The sequence below is a fragment of the Panulirus ornatus genome, chromosome 8, assembly GCF_036320965.1.
Source record: "Panulirus ornatus isolate Po-2019 chromosome 8, ASM3632096v1, whole genome shotgun sequence".
In the NCBI taxonomy this organism is placed as follows: Eukaryota; Metazoa; Arthropoda; class Malacostraca; order Decapoda; family Palinuridae; genus Panulirus; species Panulirus ornatus.
In genome coordinates this window covers 13,506,948-13,534,699 of record NC_092231.1, presented here as the reverse complement: position 1 = coordinate 13,534,699, position 27,752 = coordinate 13,506,948, and the positions used below count along the sequence as shown (strand labels likewise).

Here is a 27,752-nt window from a genome sequence, read left to right as displayed (position 1 = left end):
ATTCTTATCTAAACCTCATCGAAATTCAGACTACAACATCTGCTGCTGCTGTAGAACACTCGTGTGCTCAGATAGACTCAGAATTTTCCAGAGTCTACGTAGCATCAATTGTAGACGCTTTCGTCAGCCATTAGATAATGACACTATCATTTGCGAGACTTTAAACGCGCAGGACAGGATGAGAGCTCGATCATTCTTTGGGAATTTGAACTTCCAGAAATCAACTGGCAAACTGTCTCACGTGTAGAAAGTAATTCTGCTAGACTTGTCAGTTTTGTCGAAGACAGTTTACCAAGCCGTCACTGAGCCGACGAGGGAAGCTAATATATACCTGATTAAGCTCTGGCATCCTTGGAGTTCTTAATATCTAGTACCCGTCTTAGAGAATATCTCGGCACTTGTGACCATCACATGATTAGGTTCGATGTAAATATCATAACTGAATCTCCTACACCGAGTATCATTACTCCTAATTGATAAAGGCAGATTCAAATGGGGTGAACAAGCCAAGAGAGAAAGTGAAGTGAGTTTTGCATGAAATAGTAATAAAAAAAATCCTATGAATTTCATAGATAAGTCAATGATAAGAAATATATAAGGAGCGGAATATGACCCTTAGTAAACAAGAATGGACAACCAATTGTGGACGGTAAGAGTAATGCAACGATATGAATTTTGAGAATGATAGATAGCACTCACACCATGCAAGTATTTACCGTTACAGTTAGAGAAGTGCTAACACACATAAATAAATTGAAGGGTGTTGAAAAGCAGAGTTCCTGATCGTTTCGATCCACGAATCATTCAAAGCCTCAACACGAAATTGCCGGACCATCAACCTGTGTCATCAATAGATCTCCCCAGGATGGAATAGTCCCACAGGACTGGAGACTGGCAGACGTCACTCCTACATACAGAAAGGGAAGCCACGAATTGTCTAGTGGTAGTTACTGTCTTCGTAGCCTCACATCAATTCTATGTAAACTTCTGCAGTCGATTACTAGAGACAGAACGGAAGCCTGCCTACCTGGCTGCGTAGGAAATTGGATAGAAGCCTGGTTATGTGATTGGAAGCAGAGATTCGTAATGAATGCAGAATCATCACCTTGGTCTCCAGGAGGGAGTGAAGGGTGGGGAGAAAGCCTTTGTCTTGCTATCTTTTTCTCCCAGCTGCTTTTAAGGGGACTGCAGTATTTTTTTTGTTCAGTTTTATGGCCACACCACCTCGCTTGAAACTTGGGGTCTCTGTGGTCTTGCATCTATGTAACTCGATGCAACTCTCTCTCTCTCTCTCTCTCTCTCTCTCTCTCTCTCTCTCTCTCTCTCTCTCTTATTCAGGAGATAGAAATATAGATCATTCGTGGCTATAAATCCTCAAGTCTACCCCGTGAGGATTTTAAATCATGTATGCTATAGCGTTGCAGTTTCAAAAAGAATGTATATATGTATGTTTATATGCATCGGAGCCTCGTCAAACCTTCGTAGGGTCAGACACTGATTTATCATCATTCTAACATCCGTATGACATGGCACAGAAGTTCTCCGATGACAGTTATACACTTCGGGATAAAAATGTCTTCCCTTTTCCTCGAAAATCCATCGAGTCTTGGCACTGATCTCACGTTCGCTGACAGGAAGGATCACATATCACATCTCCAGCCGTTTCGCAAAGTCTGCCATCTATCTCAACCCATTTTATGAAGGGTGTATTCGTACAACATATAATTTTGAACTCAACTGGCTCTCACCTCGTACCTACAGCGATAGTCAAACACGACCACTGGTCTGACTTAAGGGCAAAGTATATGTAGTGGGTATCCTTTGCAACCTAAGACGAAGATGTTCAAACTAATGTTACGTCTACCCATCAAAGTTATCCAATATTTGTCAGTTCTATTCTTCGATTGCAGTGTTTTCAGCTCTGCTTAGGTATCAAGGAAGATATGCCTCAAGTTCTAGTCGTGCTGCTTTGTGATATAATCGTCTGTATACTGCCATACCCGGAATATCTCCACGTAGGATTAGCACGATGGTGAATTATTGTAAGACGTTCCAATCAAAATCGCTTAGACCTGATTAATTCCTATATCTTTTTTTCTTTTACGCTGCTGTGTTCAGCCGAGATGGCATTCGATGGGCGTGCCATTTCGATCGCCATAAGAAACTTATGAATTTAACTCTCCGTCCAAACATCTAGCGTGTTATGATTTCTCAACTATCATCTAAAGCTGAACACACGAGATGTAGTCATGAAACAGAAGAGAGATTTGTGTGACCACGACAGAGAAAGCGATACGTACTCTACATGTGACAATGTGATTTAGTTAACAAATGTAATCTTTTCTGATTACAGTCTGGACCCTCTCTCTGACACTGGGGTGTGAGCTAAACCATATTGTGAATCTGTCTATATTCCACTGGGCCGCAGGAGACATTTGCATAACCTGACACGGAGAATAACGATGCTAATCTAAAGAAAGCGAAAATTCTATATGGCAGCCCTCAACAGCTGGTGTGGTTAGTATTACCAACACATTTTGACGTTACGTGTCCAAATCTATTCAGGCACAAATGTAAACGTGCACGCTCGCTCGTACCTACGCGAACACACACACACACACACACACACACACACACACACACACACACACGCACACACTCAACTTTGAATTCCCACGAAGCCAAGAGGATGTCACCTTAGATCTACTCTACGACACCCAGTGGAGCCACAGAAGAAGAGATCATTGTAGGAAATTGTGACGAGGAATGTGAGGAAGAAGACAGAGGACTTCTCTTCTGTTTTTCTTTCCGTCAAGAGAGAAATTAGAGGAACAAGCTCATCGAACAGGGAGTAGATGCAGATGTCAGAGGGAAACTCATAAGTCTGTATATGATATTCATTTCACGTTCATGAGGTGGGGAAGCCATAGGTTTGAAATATATATTCTCATATGCACATGAACACTTGCATTTGATTAGACAAACACGCACGTGCACACACTCGCAGACACACACACACACACACACACACACACACACACACACACACACACAAACTAGGATGTGTGTGTGTGTGTGTGTGTGTGTGTGTGTGTGTGTGTGTGTGTGTGTGTGTGTGTGTGTGTTCATATATGCATATCTGTAAAGCAATGGTATATACATACAAGGTTACGAGAGAAGAAACACGAGTGTAAAACCATCTCCCCGGAACACAAAACTAGTATTGACAAATAGTAATCACACACACACACACACACACGCACGAGAGGAGGCGCTGAAATATAGCTCCGTCTCCTTGATGAGTCTGGTCTGTAAGGTACTGGAAAAGATAACCAGAGAGCAAATGGATGACTTATGGTAGAGGAGAAATGCTTTAGGTGAGGAACAACATGGTTTTAGGGAGAGGAAGTCATATGTAACGGACTTTTTCGATTTCTACGAGAGTTCTGTTATCGACAAAGGAGACGGCTGGGTGGATAGTTCATATTTGGACTACCAGAAAGCATTTGACACAGTCCTGCATGAGAGGCTGATTAACAAGTAGATCATCAGGAAAGAGTAAGGGGAACAATCCTTCGATAGTTACAAGATCATCATGATGGAAGTGAACAATGGACGCGTATCAGATGAGCTTTCTAGACATGGGTGGATTTCACCAGTGGAGTGCCCTTGGGTTCTGTTCTAGCAATATTGCTGTTCGTGATCTATGTAAATGTTTTGCCAGAAGGTATGGATTTCTATCTGAATATGATTGCAGGCCACGAGGGAAGTGAAAAGCAAGGGAGATTGCATTAACTTACAAGGGGACCTAAACAGACTCCAAAGTTGGTCTGATACATAGTTGATGAAATTGAGTCCCACTAAATGTAATGATAATGGCATATATTCAAAGGAAGCCTCAATATAAACGCTATTTTGCAGGAAATAAGCTACAGGTATTTATGTGCGAGAGGGACTTGAACTTGACATCGCAACTAACCCATCACCATAGTTTCGCATTAGGAGAATGATTAGGAAAACAAGATCTCTAGAAATAAGCGTTCAGGTATACATCTCATGTAAAGCCAAAAACTAGTATATGTTTCTCAAATTTAGTCACAGGACGAAAAGAAGCGCTAAGAGTTGATAAACAAGATCCAAAGGAGAGAAACAAAGATGGTTCCATCATTAGGGAACTGAATTACTGGGGAAGGGTAAAGGCCTTAAAGTTAACCACTATGGAAGAAAAAGGAGTGAGGGGTGATCTGACCACAACATTTATATTTCTGAATAAGTCTGATGATTTAGAAAGTGCACAATACTCCGAGAAATGAAAGAATAAAACAACCATAGACCACAATATGAAATCAAGAAGAAGCGTATTAGAAAGGATGTAATGAAGCACTTTTATAGCACAAGATTAATAGATAAATGGTTCAAGCAATGGAGGACTGATGTTCTCGGTTCGAATACATAGGAATGAAGCTATATGATAGTCATATGTATATATATGTATATATCTTCAGTTTATATATAATCATCTGAATATCCTCCATTATGTAGCACAACCTAGCTTGTGTCTAGTCTGGATTATCTAAGTATAAGTATCTAAATTGTGCAATATGAAAAGACTGTAATGAATTCACGTACATATGTCGTAAATATATTGCATGTATTTTATGCAATAGTTCGCTTCGCATTTCATATGGTAATTCACAACGACCGCTAAGAGGGGGGAAAGGGGGGATATGAAAAGGTAAAATATAAAAAGAATGGGTGCATTACTTTCCTCTGCAATTGCAATACTTTTTAGTCCTTCTGTGATCTGATAAGTTATCAAGGGAAGTAATCACTGTTTAGAATACTGACTGACCTGTTGGGACGAAAGGTCATGACGTCATGTGAACCACTTGTGGCTGCTGTTTGGTCTCGCCCGTCCAGCCAATCACTGATGCTGGGATCTGACTCGTATTAACTGATATTGATGATGTCATCGAACATACTGAACCGTTTTTACTCATCCCTGAGTAACTGTGTCTCTCAGAGGATGAGGACGATTCGAAGGTTCTGCGTTTGACTGACTGGAATTATATGTGAGGTTGAGGAAGTCGGTGAGAGAGAGAGAGAGAGAGAGAGAGAGAGAGAGAGAGAGAGAGAGAGAGAGAGAGAGAGAGAGAGACACGCCGACAGACGGAAAGAAGAAAGAAAGAAAGAAAAAGAAAGGTAGAGAAGAAAAAATAATAGAAGACTTTCCTGCATGCTAACGCAAACAAGTGTTCCTGCTATTGCGATAGTACCGTGTGCACAGGAGGAGTTCATATCCCTTATCTTGCTAGTGAATCATCATCCCTTGCTTATGAGGCTGCAATGTTTATCGTTTTATCATAAGCACATTTCCCATGTATGACTAAAATGTTCATTCGACACAGAATTTTGTATGTCGAATTAGCGAAATTTGTGGTAGTTCATATTCATGATTTTTTTTTTCGTATAGAACAGTAGGACGAACGTTCATACACTTAGAAAATGGAAGTCTCCAATAGGAATACGTGACCAGTTCACTGGAGTCGATCGCAAGTTCGCCGAATACAAATTGCTTCGATGCAGTCCTTTGTTTGTGTTGAAAAATCAATCAAGAGTATTAATCTTATCCAAGAATTGGGCTATTGTGTGATATGTTTTCTATTGTTCTCTTTTCATCAACCTTTGAGCTAATACAAGGCTTTGCTACTGGATAAGCGTGTTTCAAAGAGGAAAATGGCTTTAGGTACATATGTATCCAATTCTAATCCATTTGATTCTCCGATGCCACCATCAATATACGAGGAGCCTATTCGGAACACAAAAATGCTCAAAACGGTTAAATCCCTTCGTCTATACTCCTAGCAATAGTTATCTGAACGACAAAAACCCTTCCCTCCTCTTACAATCTGCATATGAAATTTACCTATTCCTTTCCTGACCCCCTTGGCGGATGAGGGTCTTTCGAATCTACGTTCTGGCAGGAAGTATTCTGGATTTCCCACCAAATAATTCCCAAGGGCGAAGTGAACCTATTGTTGAGAGTACTCGATACTCTTTCTATTTGCCATCTACTTACCTACCTCAGAATCTGTTCCTGGAATTGGAATCTCGAGCTCCGAAACCCAATATCGTACCACCGTCACTGGAACTGTGAGTCTGACAGCAGCAGACCAACGATCCGGATTACGTCCAGTGTTGACTCTGCCTTCCATCGTACAGGTCTGTCCTGAGCGAAAGCAGTGAGGCTCCCCCGGGAGAAGGGGCTTTGGCTAGATGGATATCATTTCTGTGAAAAGCGTCGCCTTAAGTCGCCTGGTTTGCTGCCTTGTGTGTGTGTACTGGAATGACACAACTATTGTGTAGTATCGTAGCGTTAAACCACTACGTTCCTTCTGACTTCCTTTCTGATCGCATCTGGTAAGCTTTCATTCAGCTTCAAGGAGCAATATATGTGTGTCTGAAATTTGATGGAATCTATTTTGTATCAGATTCTTCTCGAATCACAAATCAGCGTTTGATTTTGTATCTAATAGCTTTTGGTAACTTGGCTCAAGTTAGCTTAATGGAGACGTCTTTAGAAAAAGTTAATCCAGACTGCATAGCTTACCTCAGTATATTTCAACATTTTCTCGGCGGAGAAACCCATGTAAGTAGTACCTAATATTTTCTGGGATCCCGATCATTTCTACCCATGTACTTCTCTCTCTTAAGTAGATTTTCTCTGGCTTCTTAAACCATGTTGAAAGACATGGGCTTAACAAAATACAGTTGTACATGGTATATGCTATACGTACATTCGCTTCCCAGCTTTCCAAGACTGAGCTCGATTTATTCTAGACAACTTGTCTTTACCCGAACTAAGCCTAGATTTATCTGTCTTCAGTAACAACAACAACAACAACAACTACAGCAACAACAACAACAACAACAACAGAAACCATCCTGTGATGTATCTCGTAAAATTCACAACTTTTTGTAAGTTAATTACAATTACTTTTGGTTCCAGTCCCTCCCATCCAATCGGACGTATTCAGATCCAAGCCATCGGCCAAAGCTAAATCACTTAGTCTACCTTTTATTCCTGACCAAAAACTATGATATATAGCGTATTCTATCGTACCCTGATAGAACAGAGCACTGACTGAAACGAGCCAAACTATGCAGTTTGCTTAAGGTTAATGGCCATTGAGCTAATGCTAGTAATAAAACTAAGGGTCTTTCACATATATTTCATGTACTCTATAATGTCTGGGTACTTCTGTCACATAAACAGATCAGATCAACGTATATTCGTATTTCTTATCAAGTAAAAAGGACAAAAATTATTGAGAACAGCTCTGAAAGAGACTACAAATATTCAGACACACAGTAAGCACGAGTGAATTCATCTAACTTAATCCTGAGAAACTGTCAGGAGGTGAAAAAGAAAAAAAAGATGGAGGGAAATTTGCAATTTCAACAGAGGGTAGCGGTGTGCCTAAGTTCTGGCTTGTTTATAGGGCAATAGAGAGGCGGTGTCGTAAACTGAGGGCCAGCTGCATAAATTATTCATAGTCTTACACACCTACCCACACACACACACACACACACACACACACACACAAAGGACTCGAGAGTCGACATCATACCTAACCTGTTGCCAGACTCCCACAAGAAGAGAATAGTTAAAGGGACAAACTCTTCCTCTGGCAAATATCAGAATAGCTTTCAGATGTTTGCAGAAGGAATATCTAAAAAGCTGTTCATATTCTACGTGAGGACGAAACTAGAATGTGCTTCTCTAATTTAGTCACCGTACTTAAAGAGGCACCAAGAGCTTGTAGAGAAGGTCCAGAGAAGGCAATCATGATGGTAATGGAGTTAAGAGAAATGAGTTAAAGGGGAACGGTTAGAGGCTTTAGATTTTCTCATCTTGGAAGAGAGTAGAGCGACGGGTGACCCGATCATAATCTTTAACATTTTAAACTAGATGTGATGACATTAACAGTGAACAGTTCTTTGAGAGATGAAGAGAAAGAACGACCAGATGACATACCGCTAATAAAACCAAGCAAGATGATACTTCATAAAAAGATGTGAAACCTGATGAAAAAGAGATAAATAAATGCGTTTGTAGTACAAAGGTGTTACATCAGTTAAAGAGAATGATTGAGGACGTGGTTAATGCAGACAGTATACATGAATTTAAAAAAGTTGTAGGGGAGTAGAGAATGTTCAAGAGATGGGGCCCTCACGACTGTAAAACTCCCTCCCCGTACAGTACGAAGAGGTAAAAAAGAGGTAATTAAACACACACAGTCTTGACTTTAGTTACAAAAGAACTTTTACTGTACGTTTACTTGTGCATCTGAATACAAACGTGTAGATATATATGTATGGACACATGATGGTACAATACACATACAAACAGAAATAGATGAAGAGTAAGACAAACATGTACTCATACACACGTAAATACATACTAACATGATACATTCATACATAATTACATACATACATACATTATAGATACATACATACACACAGGCCTCTACAGGGAGAAAGAATAGGTCCACGTAGTCCTTGAGTGTCGTAGAAGGCGACTAAAAGGGGTGAGCGGGTGAGGGGGGGGGGGGTGTTGGAAATCCTCCCCTCTTGTTTTACTTTTTCAAAAGAGGGAACAATAAGAGGACCAAGTGAGGATTTTTCCCTCTAAGGCTCAAACATCTGTTCTTGACGCTACCTCGCTAACGCACATCTTCAGGAATATAGAGGTAACGTAAATTCTCTCATTGTCACTGATGGTGAAGATGTGAAATACCACTAAAGCCTTCGAATCTTCGTGTTTCATTCTCCTCGAGGCTACCAACATATTCGTGAATCATGTGCTGTTTTGTGATTTATCCACACACACACACACACACACACACACACACACACACACACACACACACACACACTTTGATTAGGGCGTTCGCTTGCCTTTGCCATTTCAGCTAAATAAAATGAAGAAATAAGATCTATACAATCTCTCATGGGTTCGATGAGGTTGTGGCGCCGACCTGCCTCTCGGGGATGAAGGATCTCGGGTGTCAGAAGGGGAAGCCGGCGTGAACTGGGCATTAGCTTTCAACCCAGATGGTCGACTGTAACCAAACTGGTGGAACTGAGGGAGTCGGATTGCTCACTCTCTCGAGTGCCTCTTAATCCGACACTTAACTAGGAGGAGAGAAGAGGATCGTCTCCCATGATCCTTCTCTGTATCTTTTGTTCTTAGTGTCTGTTGTTGATTGGCGAATAGGAGGACAGCTAGGCTCGGTCTGTGTGTGTGTGTGTGTGTGTGTGTGTGTGTGTGTGTGTGTGTGTGTTTGTGTGTGGGGGGGGGGTTGAAGGAGGCATCAGTGAGGTTTGGGTGAAAATGTGAAGAAAGTCATGGGTTCAGGTGCAGGATGATCATGTGTCCCGGGGCGACGAATAATATATATAGAGAGAGACGTGAACTGCAAGGTTTTATGATGGTGGTAATGTGTCCCTTCTTGTGTGGTGTGTGTGTGTGTGTGTGTGTGTGTGTGTGTGTATCTAAAATATATATGATAAATAAATGACTTTATTTAGGTAGTAATTACAGATGTTACTGAACTGGAAAGTCATGATAGTTATTAGATAACTAACCATACAAGAGCTTTAATGATAATGATAATAATAATAATAATAATAATAATAATAATAATAATGATAATGATGATAATAATAATGATAATAATGATAATGATAATAATAATAATGATAATAATAATAATAATGATAATAATTATAATGATAATAATGATGATAATAATAATAATTAATGATAATAATAATAATGATAATGATAATAATAATAATAGTGATAATAATAATAATAATGATAATAATAATAATAATAATAATAATAATAATAATAATGATGATGATAATAACAATGATAATGATAATTATAATGGTAATGATAATAATGATAATAATAATAATAAATAGCCATGGCAAATTAGACACATTTTTATCATGCGTGGAAGTGAACCTTAATATTTACTATCTTGCCCTTTCAAGTGAACCATTTTTACGAAATAGCACTTTTACATTTAGTGTTTGGAGGAAATAAAAATAACCTTGGCTGTTCCAAGAAGTGATTAATTTCCAGGCTAGACCCACAGGGGCATTCTGCCACATGAGTTAGTTTGGAGGGTACGCGTGGGCAACGAAAAGTGTGAGAGGGCAGAGAGAGAGAGAGAGAGAGAGAGAGAGAGAGAGAGAGAGAGAGAGAGAGAGAGAGAGAGAGAGAGAGAGAGAGAGAGAGAGAGAGCAGGTGAGGTAAGAGCTGGCCACATTATGCTTGCCTGGCCCTTTGATATTGGTGCAACAAATAATACGAGTTGTTGCCCTTAAGACTAACACGCACCAAGTGGCTTGTTGACGCCAGCACACACTGACCCTAGTACTAGTTTAACACTAGTCACAACCAGGTACACGGGTCACATCAGGTCGTGATAACACCCACACTCACATCTGTTACACTAGTCACGATGTGTTACTCAGGCTTCATCTAGTCACAGTAAGACGTACGTACACATTCATCTAGCATCTGTTACGATAGCCACAAAGGGTATACTTAGGTCACATCTGGTCTCAGTAACACCCACACCCACCTAACATCTATTACGCCAGCCACAACCAGTTCCCTCAGGTCACATCTCATCACGGCAATGACCCACACCCATCTAACATCTGCAACACTGTCACGACGAATTACCCAGGTCACATCTGGTCACGCTAACAATAATTCTCACCTAACAGTTATTAGTTAATGCAACAGTCTGACAGATGGTTCCAGCAGCACCAAATGTCACGCACATGTTCCATCACAGTTAATGTTACGATTGTGTGATCGTCCACATAAAAAGAGAGGATAGTATTCATGGGGTCGTCTTGAGGAAGCAAAATCAATGCCTTTCAATCCTAACCACCCAACAAGACACTCGTAAATTTCTTTAAGCTTCTTGCCACAAGTGTCGACCTCTCCATTGTTATTTATCTACCTCGTCTATTATCGCCGATACCAGCCCAGTCCAGTGGCATTTCTTTTTAACTTAAATAATCTCTTTTAAACGACCAGTTAAGCATTTACTGCCGAAATTCGCTCGCTCTGGGGCCATTCTCGACGCACCAGTTGAAATACACCGCATGAGATGGTTAGGTGTGGATGAACTCTCGCTCTTTTAGTTCCTGAATCAATCAAGGAGAGATACGGCTTCCGTCTGCAAGTGGTAACATGGCGAGGGAGAAGACAACCTCGATGAGTCTGGATCGTCATCAACAGAAAGAAAAGACTAAGGCCTCGTCGAGGACATTCCCGTTTCAAACGGACACCCACCTTACTCTGCCCCCGGGTGGAGCCGAGGCATAAAGATACAGGAGCCCCGTAAAAGGGGATTCTTGGGTCGTTTAACCAACGAACTAATTAGACAGCACTATCACACGAGCTGTAAGCAGATGAAACTCTCTCTCTGTTTTCTAAGATAGATAAATGATACATGAACTGTCCACAGCAAACGTAACATATCATTTTTCTCTACAATATAATTTTTCTCTACCATATATCACTTACGTCTAATACAAAGACATATGAGTGTACTAATAAAACAATGACTCTGGTGCTTAACTTACCTGTAGTGAGATGGTCAATTCTTTTGCCAGACACTTCACCACAGTCTTATCTCATATGAATCTGTGAAAAAAAAAAGGAGAATAGATTTACTGCCAAATTCCATAACAGGTGAGGAAAAAATAGTTGTTGATTTAAGTGTTGGCGAACTGCTTCGCTGTCATCCGGCGTCAGGAATATCACTGTGGTATAGGGAAAAAGGGAAGGAGGATGAGGACATTTTTTTCTTTAAGAGAAGGCTAACTAGGTAGTACTGTAGAGCCTAACACCATACTAACGACTGGATGCCTAGTGTGTTGTTGGTATAATGAGGTTACTGATCAAGTGGTCATATTCTTACAAAACGAAGAAGGAAACTAGAACTATACAGACACGAAAGTTTATGTGACCTGATTTGAAAGGCAAAGAAAAAATTCAGGATGAGAGTATAAAGATCTGGAGGTTTTCCACATCTATGTGATGCAGGCTTTTACGCAAGATCCTAGTCTTCTGTAACATGTCTAACCTATCATGAACTGAGGCTTGCTTCAAGCAAGTGTAGAGTGTCCTACTACACAGGAGTCAGTCATGCAAAACACTGTGAATGCACAAGACCTTCCTTGCTCTACATTTGAGAACAAATGCATTAAACATTACAGTTAAATCCTGTGGTTGAAACAAATGCATTAAACATTACAATTAAATCCTGTGGTTGGATGAAGTTGAGCAGCAAAATAGCTTCTATATTCTGAGAAAAAGTTTGTCTCTTGAACTCACTCACATCAGATAATCCTAGTTGCTGAGGTGAAGATGAAGACAATGTCTCATGTTCCAAATTCAAAGTTCTTTTTAACATCAATAAGTCATAACGGCAGGGAAAGTTGAGGAAACAAGTGGGTAAATAAATCGGTCATAGGGCTACGTATTCTGAGAGTAAATTCTTTCGTATTCCTTTTCCTTTATATCAGTATATCTTAAGCACTGATCAGTCATCAATGATCAGTGAGAGATAATCAGATTAATCACTAAACTTATCAATAACTAAATCAAATAAACAAGTGTATATATAAGAAACTGCCCCAACCTTTACAGATAATTGTAGCATGATAAATTATTGAAGAATAAATCTTCTGGTACACAGATGCGACTATGCAGTTAAAAAATATATACTTTTAAGACATTTACCAGTTCATTTCTTACTTTTCAAAGTACACTCCTTCATCTTCTACACCGCGGAATATCTTCCCTTCCTATTTCTTTATCCTCCCATAAAGCCTACTGAAAATCGCCTCAGATAAATCATCCACTTTCACCCGGTGATTACCTTCATTTCAATCTTTCTTCGGGAAACATCAAGAAAAACATGTCATCCACTACCCTCACCTTCGATTGCCCCTCTCTTTGATTTTCTTTCCCTCGTCTTGTTGGAAGAATCAAAGAGAAGTATTGTTCTTTCAAACTCTGAGAATCTGGCGTAAAGAAGGGTTAAGCTTTTAGGCGCACTACGAGGAACCAAGACCGGATTATCCTTGGATGAAAGGCCTCGTCAGGCTCCGCTCACAATAGGTCATTAGCTCTCACCAAACAGCTGATTATTAGGGCTAAAAGTGGGGTCACTGGTTGTTAAGGTTTAGCAGCCATTACTTCCTTGATATCCTACAAGGAGAATGACCCGAGGAAATTGGGTAATAGTCATTTCTTTTTTTTCTTTTCTCTCTTGCCTTTTGAACGGAGGGGGTTAACAGATAAACGGTGTCTATTTCCGTTTCTGACATCGTCCACTATCACAAAGAGCCTCGAAAGGATCCAGTGGTCTGTTGCTGTTTGAATTCCTTTGTATAGTACAGTCAGTATATTGCGAACTTTAAACCCACCTTAAAACCAGACTATGTTAAGAATACGTGCCCCCTCCCTCTGCTTCCAACCTCTGTCCCCATGTTGCCTCACATCACCTCGCCATGACGTTTATGTGTGTCTGTGTGTATATATATATATATATATATATATATATATATATATATATATATATATATATATATATATATATATATATATATATATATATATATATATATATATATATATATATATATATATATATATATATATATATATATATATATACTTATTAGTGACTCCCTTACTCCATTACAGAGTGGATCTGCGTGACGTTTTAGTCACGTCTTAATGAGACACAAATCAAGAAGGGGCCTCCGTAAAGGAGTACAGCAAGGCATCATCTGCCCTCCCTCCTCTTCAAAACGTGCATCCATCCACAGCGTCCCTTTCTCGCTCGACCACTTACTTCCAGCACACCTATTTTTTTTTTTCCTCTATTCACAAAAATTCTCTTTCACAACCTGTTCTTCTTAACCCACTGCTTACTGCCACTCCTTTCTTTCTCCACCACTCGCATCTAAAGCATCTCTCTCTCTCTCTCTCTCTCTCTCTCTCTCTCTCTCTCTCTCCTAACTTTGTATTCCCTTTTCCTGGCACCTCTTATTTTTTTTTCATCATCCGCTCCCATTTGTCACTTTCCACACCTTTCCTCAGTTCCCCCCTAACCAGCTCACTCACGCTTGTCCTCTGTATTACACCCCAGCTAACTTTCCACACCTCCCTGCCTAACACTTGCCAACTGGGCCAGCAACCGCCACCACTGTCTAGGTGGCACGACCGACGGCCAACATTAATTTGGACAAGGTGTGTGTGTGTGTGTGTGTGTGTGTGTGCGTGTGTGTGTGTGTGTGTGTGTGTATGTGTGTGTGTGTGTGTGTGTGTGTGTGTGTGTGCGTGTGTGTGTTACTGTGCTTTCAACTTTTCCAAAGAGAACTTTTTTACCTCATATATTTCGGCTCTTCTGGCCTCCTCTTCGTGTTCTTTTTTTTTTTTTTACCTGTCTGTTTTCAGCCACTCGTCATCTTCATCACTTCTTTCTTTCTTTCCATATTCTCGTTTTCATTACTGTTCTCTTACTGCACCCTTCCTTTTTTTGCAATGCTTTCTTGTTCTATTCCTATACCGACTTGTCCTTCTTATCCCATTTTGTCCTTTTCTCACATCACATTTCTTCTTGTATTCAACGTTCCTCACGATCTTCGTATTCTCTCTCGCTTCTATATTCTTTAGATTAGATCGTCCTCTAGTATTCCTCCTATGTCCTTTTCCTCGTTATTCATCTTCATTTTTCCATTCATCATCCTCTCCTCCTTCTCCTTCTCCTCCTCCTCCTCCTCCTCCTCCGCATTCTCTTCCTTTTCTTCCTTTACCTCCCCCAACTCACCCAACAACCCCTCCTCCTCCTCCTCCTCCTCCTCCAAAGGACTTCACATTTTGTTTATTACTGCGGAGGTAAATCTCTCTTCATGTGGCCACAATGAAATGACAAATAAAAGCGTAATGAAATCAGGCCGAGAAATTCAGCGTCCTTGTGTTGACTGTGTTAATTAATGTCAGGGCTGGGGGGGGGGGGGGGGCGGCGGCAGGGCTGGGAGGGGGGGGGGGGGAGGGGGAAGGTGTGAGAGGGAGAGAGGGGCAGCGGGGAGTGTGATTGAGGAGGGGTAGGGTAGGTTGTGGGTGGGGAGAAGATATGAAAGGATCGAGTGAAATATGAAAGAGACGCACTGAATGTGGAGGATGGAGGACTGAAGAGGTGTGAGCGTGAGGGGAATGGAGAGAGAGAGAGAGAGAGAGAGAGAGAGAGAGAGAGAGAGAGAGAGAGAGAGAGAGAGAGAGTGGACAGCAATATGATGGGATGAGACACACACACACACACAACACACACACACACACACACACCAGTGGGGCTAATAATGCATGGAAAGATTAAAAGAAAAAGTGGATGCTAGCACGAGGGGTGAGGGATCGTAGGTGTGTGGGTAGAAGGATGGAGAATATCATGGTGAAAGGATAGGCTGAAACATAAGTGAGGGGAATGAGTAATATGGCAATGGAAGATTGGAGTGATGGGGTTAGAAATCAAGGGTTGATTGCTTGGAGTAGTGAGGCATATGACCAACATTAGGTGAGATGACAAATATCAAAGAAATCCGTCAAAACAGCTACAGAATTTGGGACCGGCCTGAGTCATAGGGGCAGAGGTCCTTTGCCAGGTAAGCGTTTACAAGCAACTTATAACATTAAACATCAACCATAAATCTCTTTTCTATGTATCATTACATGATTCTTTCTACCTATTCGAGCCTACATCCATAAAGCAAACAGAACATAATCCCACCTCGATCCATTACACTTTTGACATTGAAAAACTCCATGAAAGAAAGCACATCCGAGCCACGAATGAATCAGATGTACGTGAATTTTCCGAGATGAAAAAGAAAACGAGAATATAGTTTTTTCTTTTTTTCTGACCGTAAGTTGTAATCGATGACTAGTGAAGTCCAGGCAAGCAAGCACTAGTGGGTACCATCATCCTTGTCATCGTCGGCTGAGGGTCATTGCCCATGGGGATCTCAAGTCAGCAGCGTGCGCCTGATCGATAGCTCTGGGTGAGTCTTTAACAATGGCCCACCCCCCTGGCTCTAGCAGCTCATCACACTGGTCGTCTGTATCTCAAGAGGTAGCGGACAGTGTCTGTCTGTCTGTCTGTCTGTACGTAGGGGTCGCAGAGATGAGGTGCGCTTCTATGTGTCCTTGGTTGATGAATGGAGCGTATTCTTCAGCGAGTTTATGAATATAGATGTATAGGTATGTATGTTTGCGTGTGTGGACGTGTATGTATATACATGTGTATGTGGGTTGGTTGGGCCATTCTTTCGTGTGTTTCCTTGCGCTACCTCGCTAACGCGGGAGACAGCGATAAAGCAAAATAGATAAAATAGATAGATAAAATGAATATATATATATATATATATATATATATATGAATTCAGGTTAGGTTTAGTTCGATTAGGTTAGGTTATTTCTAGGTTTAGTTTAAGTTAGGTTAAAATTTAGATTGTGTTAGCTTAAGTTTAGATTAGGTTCGTTTAGGCTGTAAACACTGTTTTACGTATCTCGTGTACTACAACTATATAACTAACATCTCACACTTATTTCATCTATCCCAGTCTAGAAATTGAAACAATGAAAAGTAGTTTTTCCTGCGATTTTGCTGCAGTACCCAAATGTTCATTTCACACATTCTTTTTCTTGTTAAAAGTCGAGGTCTTTAACCTGTGTTTCTTTGTCAAGCGTGTTCCCCGGAAGTATTTTACTAGCTAAGACACTTTACAGAATGCATCATTTCTTAAAGAATAATGTTCCGTAAAACATAGTATTTTGCTACCACAGAAATTTTATTCATCTTGCGCAAGGACACTTTTCTAGAAAGGGTTCTGGAGTTACGTTCCAGAACACTTTTTCCAGGAGCTCCTGCAGCTCCAAGGTTACATAACTTCCAGTAATAGGAAAATGAGGGAACTCCTTTGTAGTGAAAAGTGCTTTGACGAGACTTTATTTCCATTGATGAAGCCTCGACCGAGTGACTTTTCATTCGCGATGGAACCACAAACAAGTCATCAACAGGAACTTTTGTTAACATCAAAACTTGCAGGTTTGAAAACAAAATCGACTTAGAGATTATTAACTTCATCTAAACCTACATTGTCCATGATATCAGAATTTGTTATATTACCAACAAGTGGGCTTAATAAAGATGCTAACCAGTTCGATAAGTTATATGTGACTGAACCTACTAAACTCAAAATACATAATCCTAACAATCGAGCAAGACCCATAGTGAAGTTCATTGGGCTCAGTCATGTATATAAGTTATCAAAATGGTTAGTTTCTTGATTAAGCTCCTTAGTTAGTAATATATCAAACTCTATAACATCCAATAATGTATATGCAGTTAACAAACTTAAAAATCTCCAAGTCGATTTTCATTTCAGACATATGAATCTTGATTTGTCACTCATGTTCGCAAAAGTTCCAGTTGATGACCTACTAAAATATCTGGTGGATGCCTTGTATAATCTTGATTTACCTATTTCAGATTCTGTCTCTTGAACTGATCAAAATGTGCATAAAAGACAATTTTAGTGTAATGGAGGACATTTTGATCAGAAGTTTCATTATGGGGGTGGGTAACCCTTTTTCTCACGTATCAAGTGTGTGTGTGTGTGTGTGTGTGTGTGTGTGTGTGTGTGTGTGTGTGCGTGTGCGTGTGTATACTGACTTCTCTAAGTCTTCTGTCTCATTCTTGCATCTCCCCTGACGAATGTATATATATATATATATATATATTGTTACGTGCCATGTTCAAAAGAGGACGAAAGTAGGCGACATAAATCTGCCTCTTCGTAAAATATTGCTACCGTTAATTTTGTTTCCCTTGGGAAAAGTTACAACGCCGACAAAATCCACTTTGAAAAAAAAAAAAAAACCTGAGTTTGGGAAAAGCTGATAACACTTTGTTATATAAGAAAAATAAACTGGGATTGAATGAGTGAAAACATTACGAATTCTATTCCAATTTTCAATATCCTTATCCAATATTGTCAATATTTCACCATCTCTTTGAGTTTATCATGAACATACGTCTGATTTAGTTTAGAAATCATGATTTGTGAAAAGCTTAATCTCGCAGTTCACTGAGGAAGAGGAGAAAGTCAACATAAATCACGTAATTATAGTCACATCTTACATAATTGTTATCTTCTGGTGTTAAGACCACTCAACATATGTTAGCCATGAAATATTGGTAACAATGTATGATGTATGACAGGGAAGGAGAGCAGGTCGAATACATTTTCTCTCGTAGAATATGAGAAGATTTACGTCTTTGGCTAATCGACTGTGAGGAGAGTACACAGATTTGTGGTAAGGACCACGAACTCTGTGCTGCAGGACGCGTTTTCTTTCCTTTTTCATAATTCTTTCTTGATGTGGACTTTTTTGTCCGGGTCTTGAGCCTTCAACATGAACAACAAGAAGCGTACATATGAATACAACATTATGGGCGAGACAATGTGACAATGAACGAAGCTTTATGAAAAATGTCTATTGGTCTGGCCTCACAATGGTAGCCCTGCTTTCCTGGTATCATAATATATCGATTGCCAACGACATTCACTGCCATTTGCCTTCATAGATTATCGTACTGATCTCACATTTCGACGAAAATAACTATACTGAAAAGCTATACGATGGCAGAAATGATTCAAAGAATGGGAGCCCTTAAGCGCTCGGAAACTTCCTCTCCGAACAGCACAGTTACATATTTACAGACAGGTGATTACACGCTGTTAGTGTTGACACACACACCTGTCTACCGAATATGGGTTAGCGTTACCGGATAGGGCAGCCGGCTCATAACCGTCCAAGCTGTTCATACTTCCCTGTGGGACCGATCGATGAATGGCTCCCTGGTATCAGCTGGTAGGGAGTGTGTGTATACGTGTATATATATATATACATACATAGAGTTAAGATATAATACGTATACGTAAGGTTAAGACATGGTATGTATACAAAGAGATGTGGCAACACAAGCCTAAAGTTCTCTTCCTTTAACACGCAATCTCTCTCTCTCTCTCTCTCTCTCTCTCTCTCTCTCTCTCTCTCTCTCTCTCTCTCTCTCACACACACATACACACGGGGGGGCAGCGGTCGGATCCCTCTTCAGTTATACCTGCACCCCGCTGAATTCCCCAAACTTCAGATTGAATTACTGAAGCTGTTACCAGGAGTTAAGGCGCTACGCCCCTTGGGACGCGACTACAGAGGTAGGAACGAGGCATAAAAAGAATATTTCGCAGAATGCATTTACATATCCGATGCAAATACATATCTAAAGGTATACCTACTCTTTTCTGTTTTCATCTTATCCCATCATTTTCAAGTCCATTCCAAAGTTCCAGTGGGATGAATCAGGTACCACCAACCTCTCAAACAACCTCTCAAGTCATTTGTCTCCTTTTTATAAATTCCAACAATGATTTCATATTCCATTTGGCTCTCTCTCTCTCTCTCTCTCTCTCTCTCTCTCTCTTCTCCACTGATCATTACTGACGAAAACATATTCAAGCATCATTCGCAAATCCCTGACGCCCATATGGGCTTTACTTTTTGGGGTATATCATTTACTTTTTGGGGTATATCATTTACTTTTTGGGGTATATCATTTACTTTTTGGGGTATATCATTTACTTTTTGGGGTATATCATTTACTTTTTGGGGTATAGCATTTACTTTTTGGGGTATAGCATTTACTTTTTGGGGTATATCATTTACTTCACGTTTTTGATTCAGAATGGAGTAAACAGTGTGCCGTCAGTATTTGTAAATAACCAGGACAAAGGGCGTTGGACAGGTCACTGCAACAAGTCTTTGTTTGACTCGAGAGCCATATTGCAAATGGCAAGCTTCGTGACTATGAATAGAGACGGGATCAATGATCTCTTCATACTTATATTTTTTCGCTTCTGACATCATATCTATGTTCGATGAACGATTAGGACAATAGGGTGATCTCGTATGATGCGGAAGTTCGTCAATGATGTAATCACTCTGACAGAACGAGGATATTAACAGTGTAGTAAGCGGATGGGTTGTCCAGAGTAAAGCGAATCAACGAAGATGGTTGAACACACACACACACACACACACACACACACACACACACACACACACACACACAAAGCGAAATATAAAAAAAAGGAGTACTAAGTGGGTGGATGTAGCTGATGATCTTATCATATATCACTTATAAGTAGAATCGATCAGTCTCTCAAGCTGGAAAATCAGAACAACGGTAAAGAGTCAGTTAACCATCATGAGGGAAACGAATGAGGTTGAAAACTCCAGTTATTCCCTCATTTGTTATTTCCACTTATCGGGTCTAAGCTCCATACTGCTGTTCTTAAATAAAGTATCAGTACCCTATATCAATATAGCTCATCAACTGAACATAAAAAAGAAATTGATTAGAAAAGAAATATGTCTAAATCATTGATAGATTATAATCATACGTAACACTGATTAGAGAATGATATATAATTCTTAGATAATCAATGATAACCATATTGAGAGTCTGTAAGGAGTTAGTTCTTCTATGAAAATCTCTCTCTCTCTCTCTCTCTCTCTCTCTCTCTCTCTCTCTCTCTCTCTCTCTCTCTGGAGGGAAGATAGACCACGCTCCCTCGTAAAGCATTCTTCAAAGCGCAGACCCACGACTGGCAGTGGTTTTATCTTTATTCAAGACAGCATCGTTGTTGGACTTAGTGTGCGACACATATGCCAATTCAGATACCGTTCTACGGCGCTTACTGCTCCCATCTCACCGCCGCTCAGCATTTGGCAGGTCTTTTCCCCCTCTATAAACCAGCTCATACACGACAGCAATTCCCTAGTGGACTCAGCAATATCCTCATGTAACTGGGTCTCTTACAACCATATCTTTTCGTACATTGAATTTGCTCAAATGTAATGTGTATTTGTGTGTATGGCAATATAAATTGTTTCATTCGCTATTAGTCTTATCATATATCTACTGCTTACTTTATCTTATTTGTAGTGACGGCAGTGGTTTTCTATCAAGAAACTATGGCAGATCTTCCTTGGATGATATTTACTAACTTATTACTCCTCAGTTTTTCCATCACACACACACACACACACACACACACACACACAGATATTTGTTTTATATATATATATATATATATATATATATATATATATATATATATATATATATATATATATATATATATATATTTATGTGTGTGTGTGTGTGTGTGTGTTCGAATTTCAAAGTTAAAAGCGTGTGAAGTATACCTGGTACAGTGTATGGTAGAGTGATTAAAAGCCTAGTGACATTCGCATGACGGTTGACTAGGGCGAAATAATATCATTTAATGTGACGCAGAGGGCGGCTTGACCAGGTGTCCGATCTGAAAGATACGTGCGTGAGAGATGCTTGGAGAAGGAAAGTGACTTGCATGTGGCGTTTATGGATCTGTAGAAAACATGTGATGGATTCAGCAGAAATACATCTTAGAAGGTGCTACGGATATACTGGATGAATGAAATGACTCTATGTGAAATAAACTTTTACAGAGGGAGTAAGGAACGTGTTTAAGTTAGACGGAAGGAGGGTGGCTGGTTCCCCTTGAAGATGAGACTGCGACAAGGATGTGTGATGTCACCTCGGCATCTTTAATCTATTTATGGACGGGGGTCGTAAAACAAGGGGTTGGTTTACAGTATGCTGGGCCAAGGGGTAGGTAAATCTATTGCTGTCTGAGAAATCTAGAGAAAAACTCCGGTGGGCTGGTGAAAGAGTCAGGAGTGTCGAAAAGAAGAAAAGTTGTATTCTGATAAGACAAAACGTATAGTAATGAGGGTGCAATAGGGTGGGATGAAACAGGACGGTTTGAAGTGGGATTATAAATAGGGAAGACCCAGAAGGAATGTAGTATTTAGGAACCTGGAAGTGAAATTTGAAGCGAATGAAGCCCTAGGGGCTCAATTAAGCTACAGTATAGAAAAAAGAGTTCCTGGACTCATTAAGGAATAAATGGAAGGAAAAGTCAGTGTCTGTAAGGCCAAGGATGAGTATGTTTGAAAGTAATGAAAGAGTAGTAGTCCCGACAGTGTTGCATGGTGGTGAGTCTAGAGCCCTGAATGGAAGAAAAAAAGCAAAGGTGAACGTGTTGATAACGAAGTACTTGCGGATAATATGTGTCGTAAAGAGAACTGATCATTTGAGCAATGAGATTGTGGGAGTGATCACTGTCTCACTGAGAATACCGACCAGGATGAGCTTAAATGGTTTGGGCAAATGGAAAGGATGAGTGAAGAGAGATTACCAAAAAAAAAGGACCTTTGTGTCGGAAATAGAGGGATTAAGGAGAAGGAAAAACCAAAGGGGACGTGGAGAGATGGAGAAAGGGAGGCACTGAGGCATCGTGGCTTGAACAGTCAGTATGGTGAAAGGCAAGCATGGGATGGAGAGAATGGTTGTGATGCGGCAAGCGGAGGACAACATGCTGTTAACAGGCTGAACCAGGGCGTTTGATGCGATCAAAGTAAATCACATTCGTAGAGTGCTATTGGGATTACTGTATTTTCAAGCACGCCCATCTTTGTCTTACCAGAGTTACCTCTACTGCCACACACTCATCGATGCACCAGGGGTACCTGGCTCCCTCTCCCACCCTATGACTCAACTCATTCGTTATGACGTCCACTTCCGGTTAACAACAGTCGTACACATCCTCCAGGGTTTACCCTCTTCAAAATTACACTCAGTCCATCTCGTTTCATTCTCCTGCTTCACCTCATTATCCAGGTTTTTTCTTATGTAATCTAAATTTTCTCCTTTACTCACACTCTCCCAAACGCTGATACCAACTTCAGAAGTCTTTCTCTGGAGTCTGCCACTAGACCAGTGTCGTTACAGTGTCAACTGGAAACAATGACTGATTCACCTCTCATCCGCATCCCCTAGTACAACGCAGACCTACCTCTGGATCTAAGACATACCCCTCACTACTCCGCCCGTTAATATGTTAATCAACCACAGTGACATCACACGTCCTTGACACAAACCCACCTTCACCCACTCGTATTCCTGTCTAACCCACTTACATCCATGCATTTCTCCTCTAGTTAAAACGTCTCCAGGCATTTGATAACTTTCAGTTTAACCCATATATTCGTTGTATCTTCCTAAAGGCCCCTATGTCAAACTTATCAAACACTTTCCTCATATCTATATATGCCACACACATATCACTCTCTCCAAGCATTTCACATACAGATTTTTCAAGGCAGACACTTTATCCACACATCTTCTACCTCTCATGAAGGCACTCTGATGCTCTCCAGTTAGATGCGCTGTTAATGCCACTATAGACAGAATTTGATTCGATGGACCACAGAACACAATATAGATTTTTCGAGGAATGGCTGAGGCAACACAGACGTAAATGTTAACACATATTAGATAACTGATTATCAAACATTTATTTCTTTTACCTGGCGCTGTGGAGAGATAGATATCTAACGTGATGGATATGTAAGATGGTATCAAAATATGCACCATCTTCATTCACAGGCGCTGGGAGGATTAATAAAACTTTTCTCTGGAAAAACTTGGTCACTTTGGAATCTAAAATAACCTAACATTGTATCAGCTTCCTCGTCAAAACATATTTTACTTCAGATATATATACATTAATTCCTGGATATCGCTCTGAACATGCACATCCTCCAGCCTTTCCCCTCTTCAAACTTACACTCAAGCCATCCTGATTCATACCACACTTCACCCCAATTCCCTGACTATTTTCATATTCAATCCCTAGTTTTTTCCCTTTTCTCAGGAAAGATGACGGAAGTATATATAAGCCAGCCACGAGTTTAATTTGTGAAAGTGTTTACAGTAAAAACACACCTTATCATTTCATAGATCGAACTGAACTCTAGCCAGAGATTCTCAGAAGAGCTATAATTCGTCCATACTGAGAGATATACAGACGTCAAGAAATGAGAGACATGTTTATGGTCAAAGTGGAAGTGGGGTGTAAACGCTCCCCTTCAGATCAACGTAAGGGCATTGATCATAGTTATGGCGCTGCCCCTCATACACCAATCAAACTGAAGTGTCTTATAGACGCCTCACTGATGTCTGTCATCTAGCGTCGAACTGGCTTTTGGCATAATGGAGGTTATGCTGAACAAGGTATCCATCGGTATTATGTGTATTAACGTGCCAGTAGACTCCATCCCTAGTGCTTAAAGTTCGAAAAGAAAAAAGAAATTGTAAGGCACGCTGAAGTAAATGGTAAGGGGTAATTCTCAACTATTGATTTTGATTTTGGATCCTGTGCAGATGCATTTCTATCCTGCCTTTCCTTCTCTAAAGATTAGGAAAGAATAAGCGAATTGCACAATGATAAATGTATCACTGTCACTTTGATCCTCGGTTGATAATGAACGCAGTTTAAAGACATGCTTCATTTTCTATTCCTTTTATATATGTATTTTCTCGCCTTGTCCCTCCTAAGTGACGGTAACGTCGGCAGCAGACGACCTTGCCTATGAGGAGAAATACTCTTTTGACTCCTTTCCCTGCTCCATCTTTTGGGAAAAGTGATAATAAAAGAGGGGTAGATTCTCAGCACCCTACTCCCACCCTCCGTAGTTACCTACGCCACGCTGAAGATGCATGGGTAGCATCCTCTCTCCCCTCTCCCGAGGGATGTGCTTAATGGTAAGCTTGAATAATGCATATCTTAAGGTACGATGGACCAGCCACAACTGGCATCTTGGTGTGAGCTTCAAAGACTTCACAATATATCAGGCATCTATCAATTCGTTATGGATGTATCTTAAAAGACAACAGACAATGTTCCTTGAAAGTCTTATGTAAGATGTGAATGAACATCGGCACCATATAAATGTTAATTTTGACGAAATATCAGTCACTTCTTATGGGTGTATACAGATAATCTCTCGCCAGGACCATTTTGATGCACCTTTTTCTTTCATCGCTTTGAGACTATTTGGGTTTCAGTATGAATAAGACATCTGATACATCCATTCACTTTAGTTTATACTTTCGAAGATATGACTAAGATTATTCTAGATTTTCTAATAAGAGATGTTTTCCTATTTAGTGCATCAATGAGTAAACAAAACGAATATGTTGAGCGAAAAGGGGCTTTTTTCCAGACTTCTTCTGATAGTACACAGTACTGAAGACACTGGAGTAAAGAAGCCGATTATCACTATGAAATCATAGAGGTTGATGGCGAGAGGGATTATAACCCGGTGAAGAACAGGTCATCATACTTCCCACTCTCAGTATCGCTATGATGATGAATAACAAACATTATCCACTGCTTAGATATCAAGAAGAAAAACTGCTGTGGATTGGACAACTACATCCACATACATCAACTCAGTCTGCGAAGACAAATCCACTGAGAACTACATCAGGTATATAACACAGAGAGCGATCCCACTGTAAGATATCCTTCAGCCAAAGAGAAAGCACTGATCATAAGAAAGCAGAAGGTTTGTCTATGTGAGACACGGGATTTGTGTATAGAGCAATGTGAACCAAGTCTCTGTACTCAGTTGGCTAGTTAGCCATAGTACATAGTGTAGTGCCTACCACAGATTCCATGATGGTAGCCACTTACTTTTTTCTTTTAAGTAAGCTGAGACGGCACGGGCAACTGAGGCCCAAATCAAGACCACCCCATTAACGCTACATCTATACCCTAGCCTGAGCCAGGTACCCATTTTATATCGACCAACCTCCTCAGGTTGTATGAACAGCTGGGTTGACTGTGGACCGATTGGCGCAACCAGGATTCGAACCTATGCGCTCGACCCTGGACGGCCTGTGAATGCGTCACGGTCAGGCACGCTAACAGTTGCACCACGGAAGTAAGGTGCGTGCCTGCCTCAGGCGTCAGGGACCGATCTTAGGCAAATAGATTTGCAGACAACAATACCAGTCACTGCATGTTTCTGACTGTGCCTTGTGGCGGAAGGGAAGTCATGGTAGTGTAGTCATGCATTGTCTGTCAAAGCCAACATACTCTCTGTAGGCTACATCATACATTGGTCTGCAGCAGTCTCATCACTAGGTGGTTCTCAGGATTATATCACCTTCAACATGATCAGAGGAAAGTGCTTCATTCCACAAAGGAGTTCATAAGGGAATCAGGATGCCCTTGCGGAACTTGCAAAAGGGAACTGCATACCATGTACAGAAGAGTCCAAATACAGTCCCACATTTCTCGCATTACTAGCCAAAAATCTTCGCTGGAGGTCATAGGATCCAGAGATACCAACGAGTGAGATCTTCGACGTTGCAACATACGCTTGTGGGGCTGAAGAAAAGCCAATCGTTCTTAGTTGTAACCCCATATATACAACAGGGCTAAAGGTCTCGGAAGGTCTTAGTAGAACAAGGAACTCGCAGTAATTCGCCTGTCACTGTCCAGATATATAGGCGGCTGGTATATATAAGCTTAACAGCGCCTGCTACACTTTGAACCCACATGCTCCTCTTGTGCGGTCTGTACCCACAGCCGTGTGTTCCCTGAACTGGATGCCTCAGTAACGATGATTGTACCCACAACAGTGAGCAGTTTGAAAAATGCCTTCAAAGGCTTTGTGTGATATTGACCTGTTAATAGAGCTTTCAAGGCTGCAACAATAGATATGCATATGAAGCATTTAACTGAACGAAACAATTACATGATATGATTCTTAGAAATACATTTTGCGTGTGTGTGTGTGTGTGTGTGTGTGTGTGTGTGTTTCTCCCTCAGCTACTGAAGTAACTGTAACCTAATGCAATAAAAGTTTATTTTCAGCCTTCAGCGGTGTGTGACAGCTGTGATCATTAGGTATATTACGTGACATTTCTACAAAGTTCAACCGTACAGACTCTAAGCCGACCTGGCAATTGACAGCACGCTCCTATTCCGCGTGTGCGTGCTCGACTTTGTGTGCACCAGTGTAATGTGAGGGTGCAATATATCATAGTCTTAGCAACCTGCTTGCTTGCTGCCCCTCCAAAACACTGATTTACCACTACGATAGAAGTCGCAATATTTTCCACAAATAGTTCTTTCTGTAATTATACAGTCCTTCCAACACGTTTGTTAATCACGTAATTTCAGCTAATTCATTATAAGACAATGTAAAGTATAATTTTCTCCTTGAATCGAGTAGAATTTTACAGCATAGAAGTAAAAGCTTTCAAGCATGTGATAACGAATTGTTGCTTCGATGTTATGCGCTCTCCGTCTGCAGTAGAAGTCAATCTTTTTAAAACCTTGGTCAAGAAGACAGTGCAACACTGTACAGTATTAGCTCTCAATAGCGACAGTGCAACACTGTACAGTATTAGCTCTCAATAGCCATAACTCTCCATTGGATGCAAGACCATCGTGATTTGGTAAAACTATACCTCAGGAGTCAGACGTAAATCTATGCCTTCAAGAGATTTCTTTACCTTTGCAATCAGACATAACTGTATGTGTAACAGAAACTACCTTTACCATAGCAATTAGCTTTAACTGTTGCCTAAGGATCACCTTAACTTAGGGATGAG

The 27,752-nt window shown here is 40.5% G+C and overlaps 1 protein-coding gene across 3 annotated transcripts in view; it reads right to left on the bottom strand.

Moving 5' to 3' along the window:
* The window catches only part of LOC139749835 (allatostatin-A receptor-like), a 321,402-nt gene that overhangs the window by 211,805 nt on the left and 81,845 nt on the right, over positions 1-27,752 (bottom strand). For all 3 annotated transcript variants that reach the window (XM_071664140.1, XM_071664139.1, XM_071664143.1), the window contains exon 2: positions 11,686-11,746. The gene's annotated coding sequence lies outside the window, so the exon portion shown is untranslated. The remainder of the gene's footprint in view (positions 1-11,685; positions 11,747-27,752) is intronic.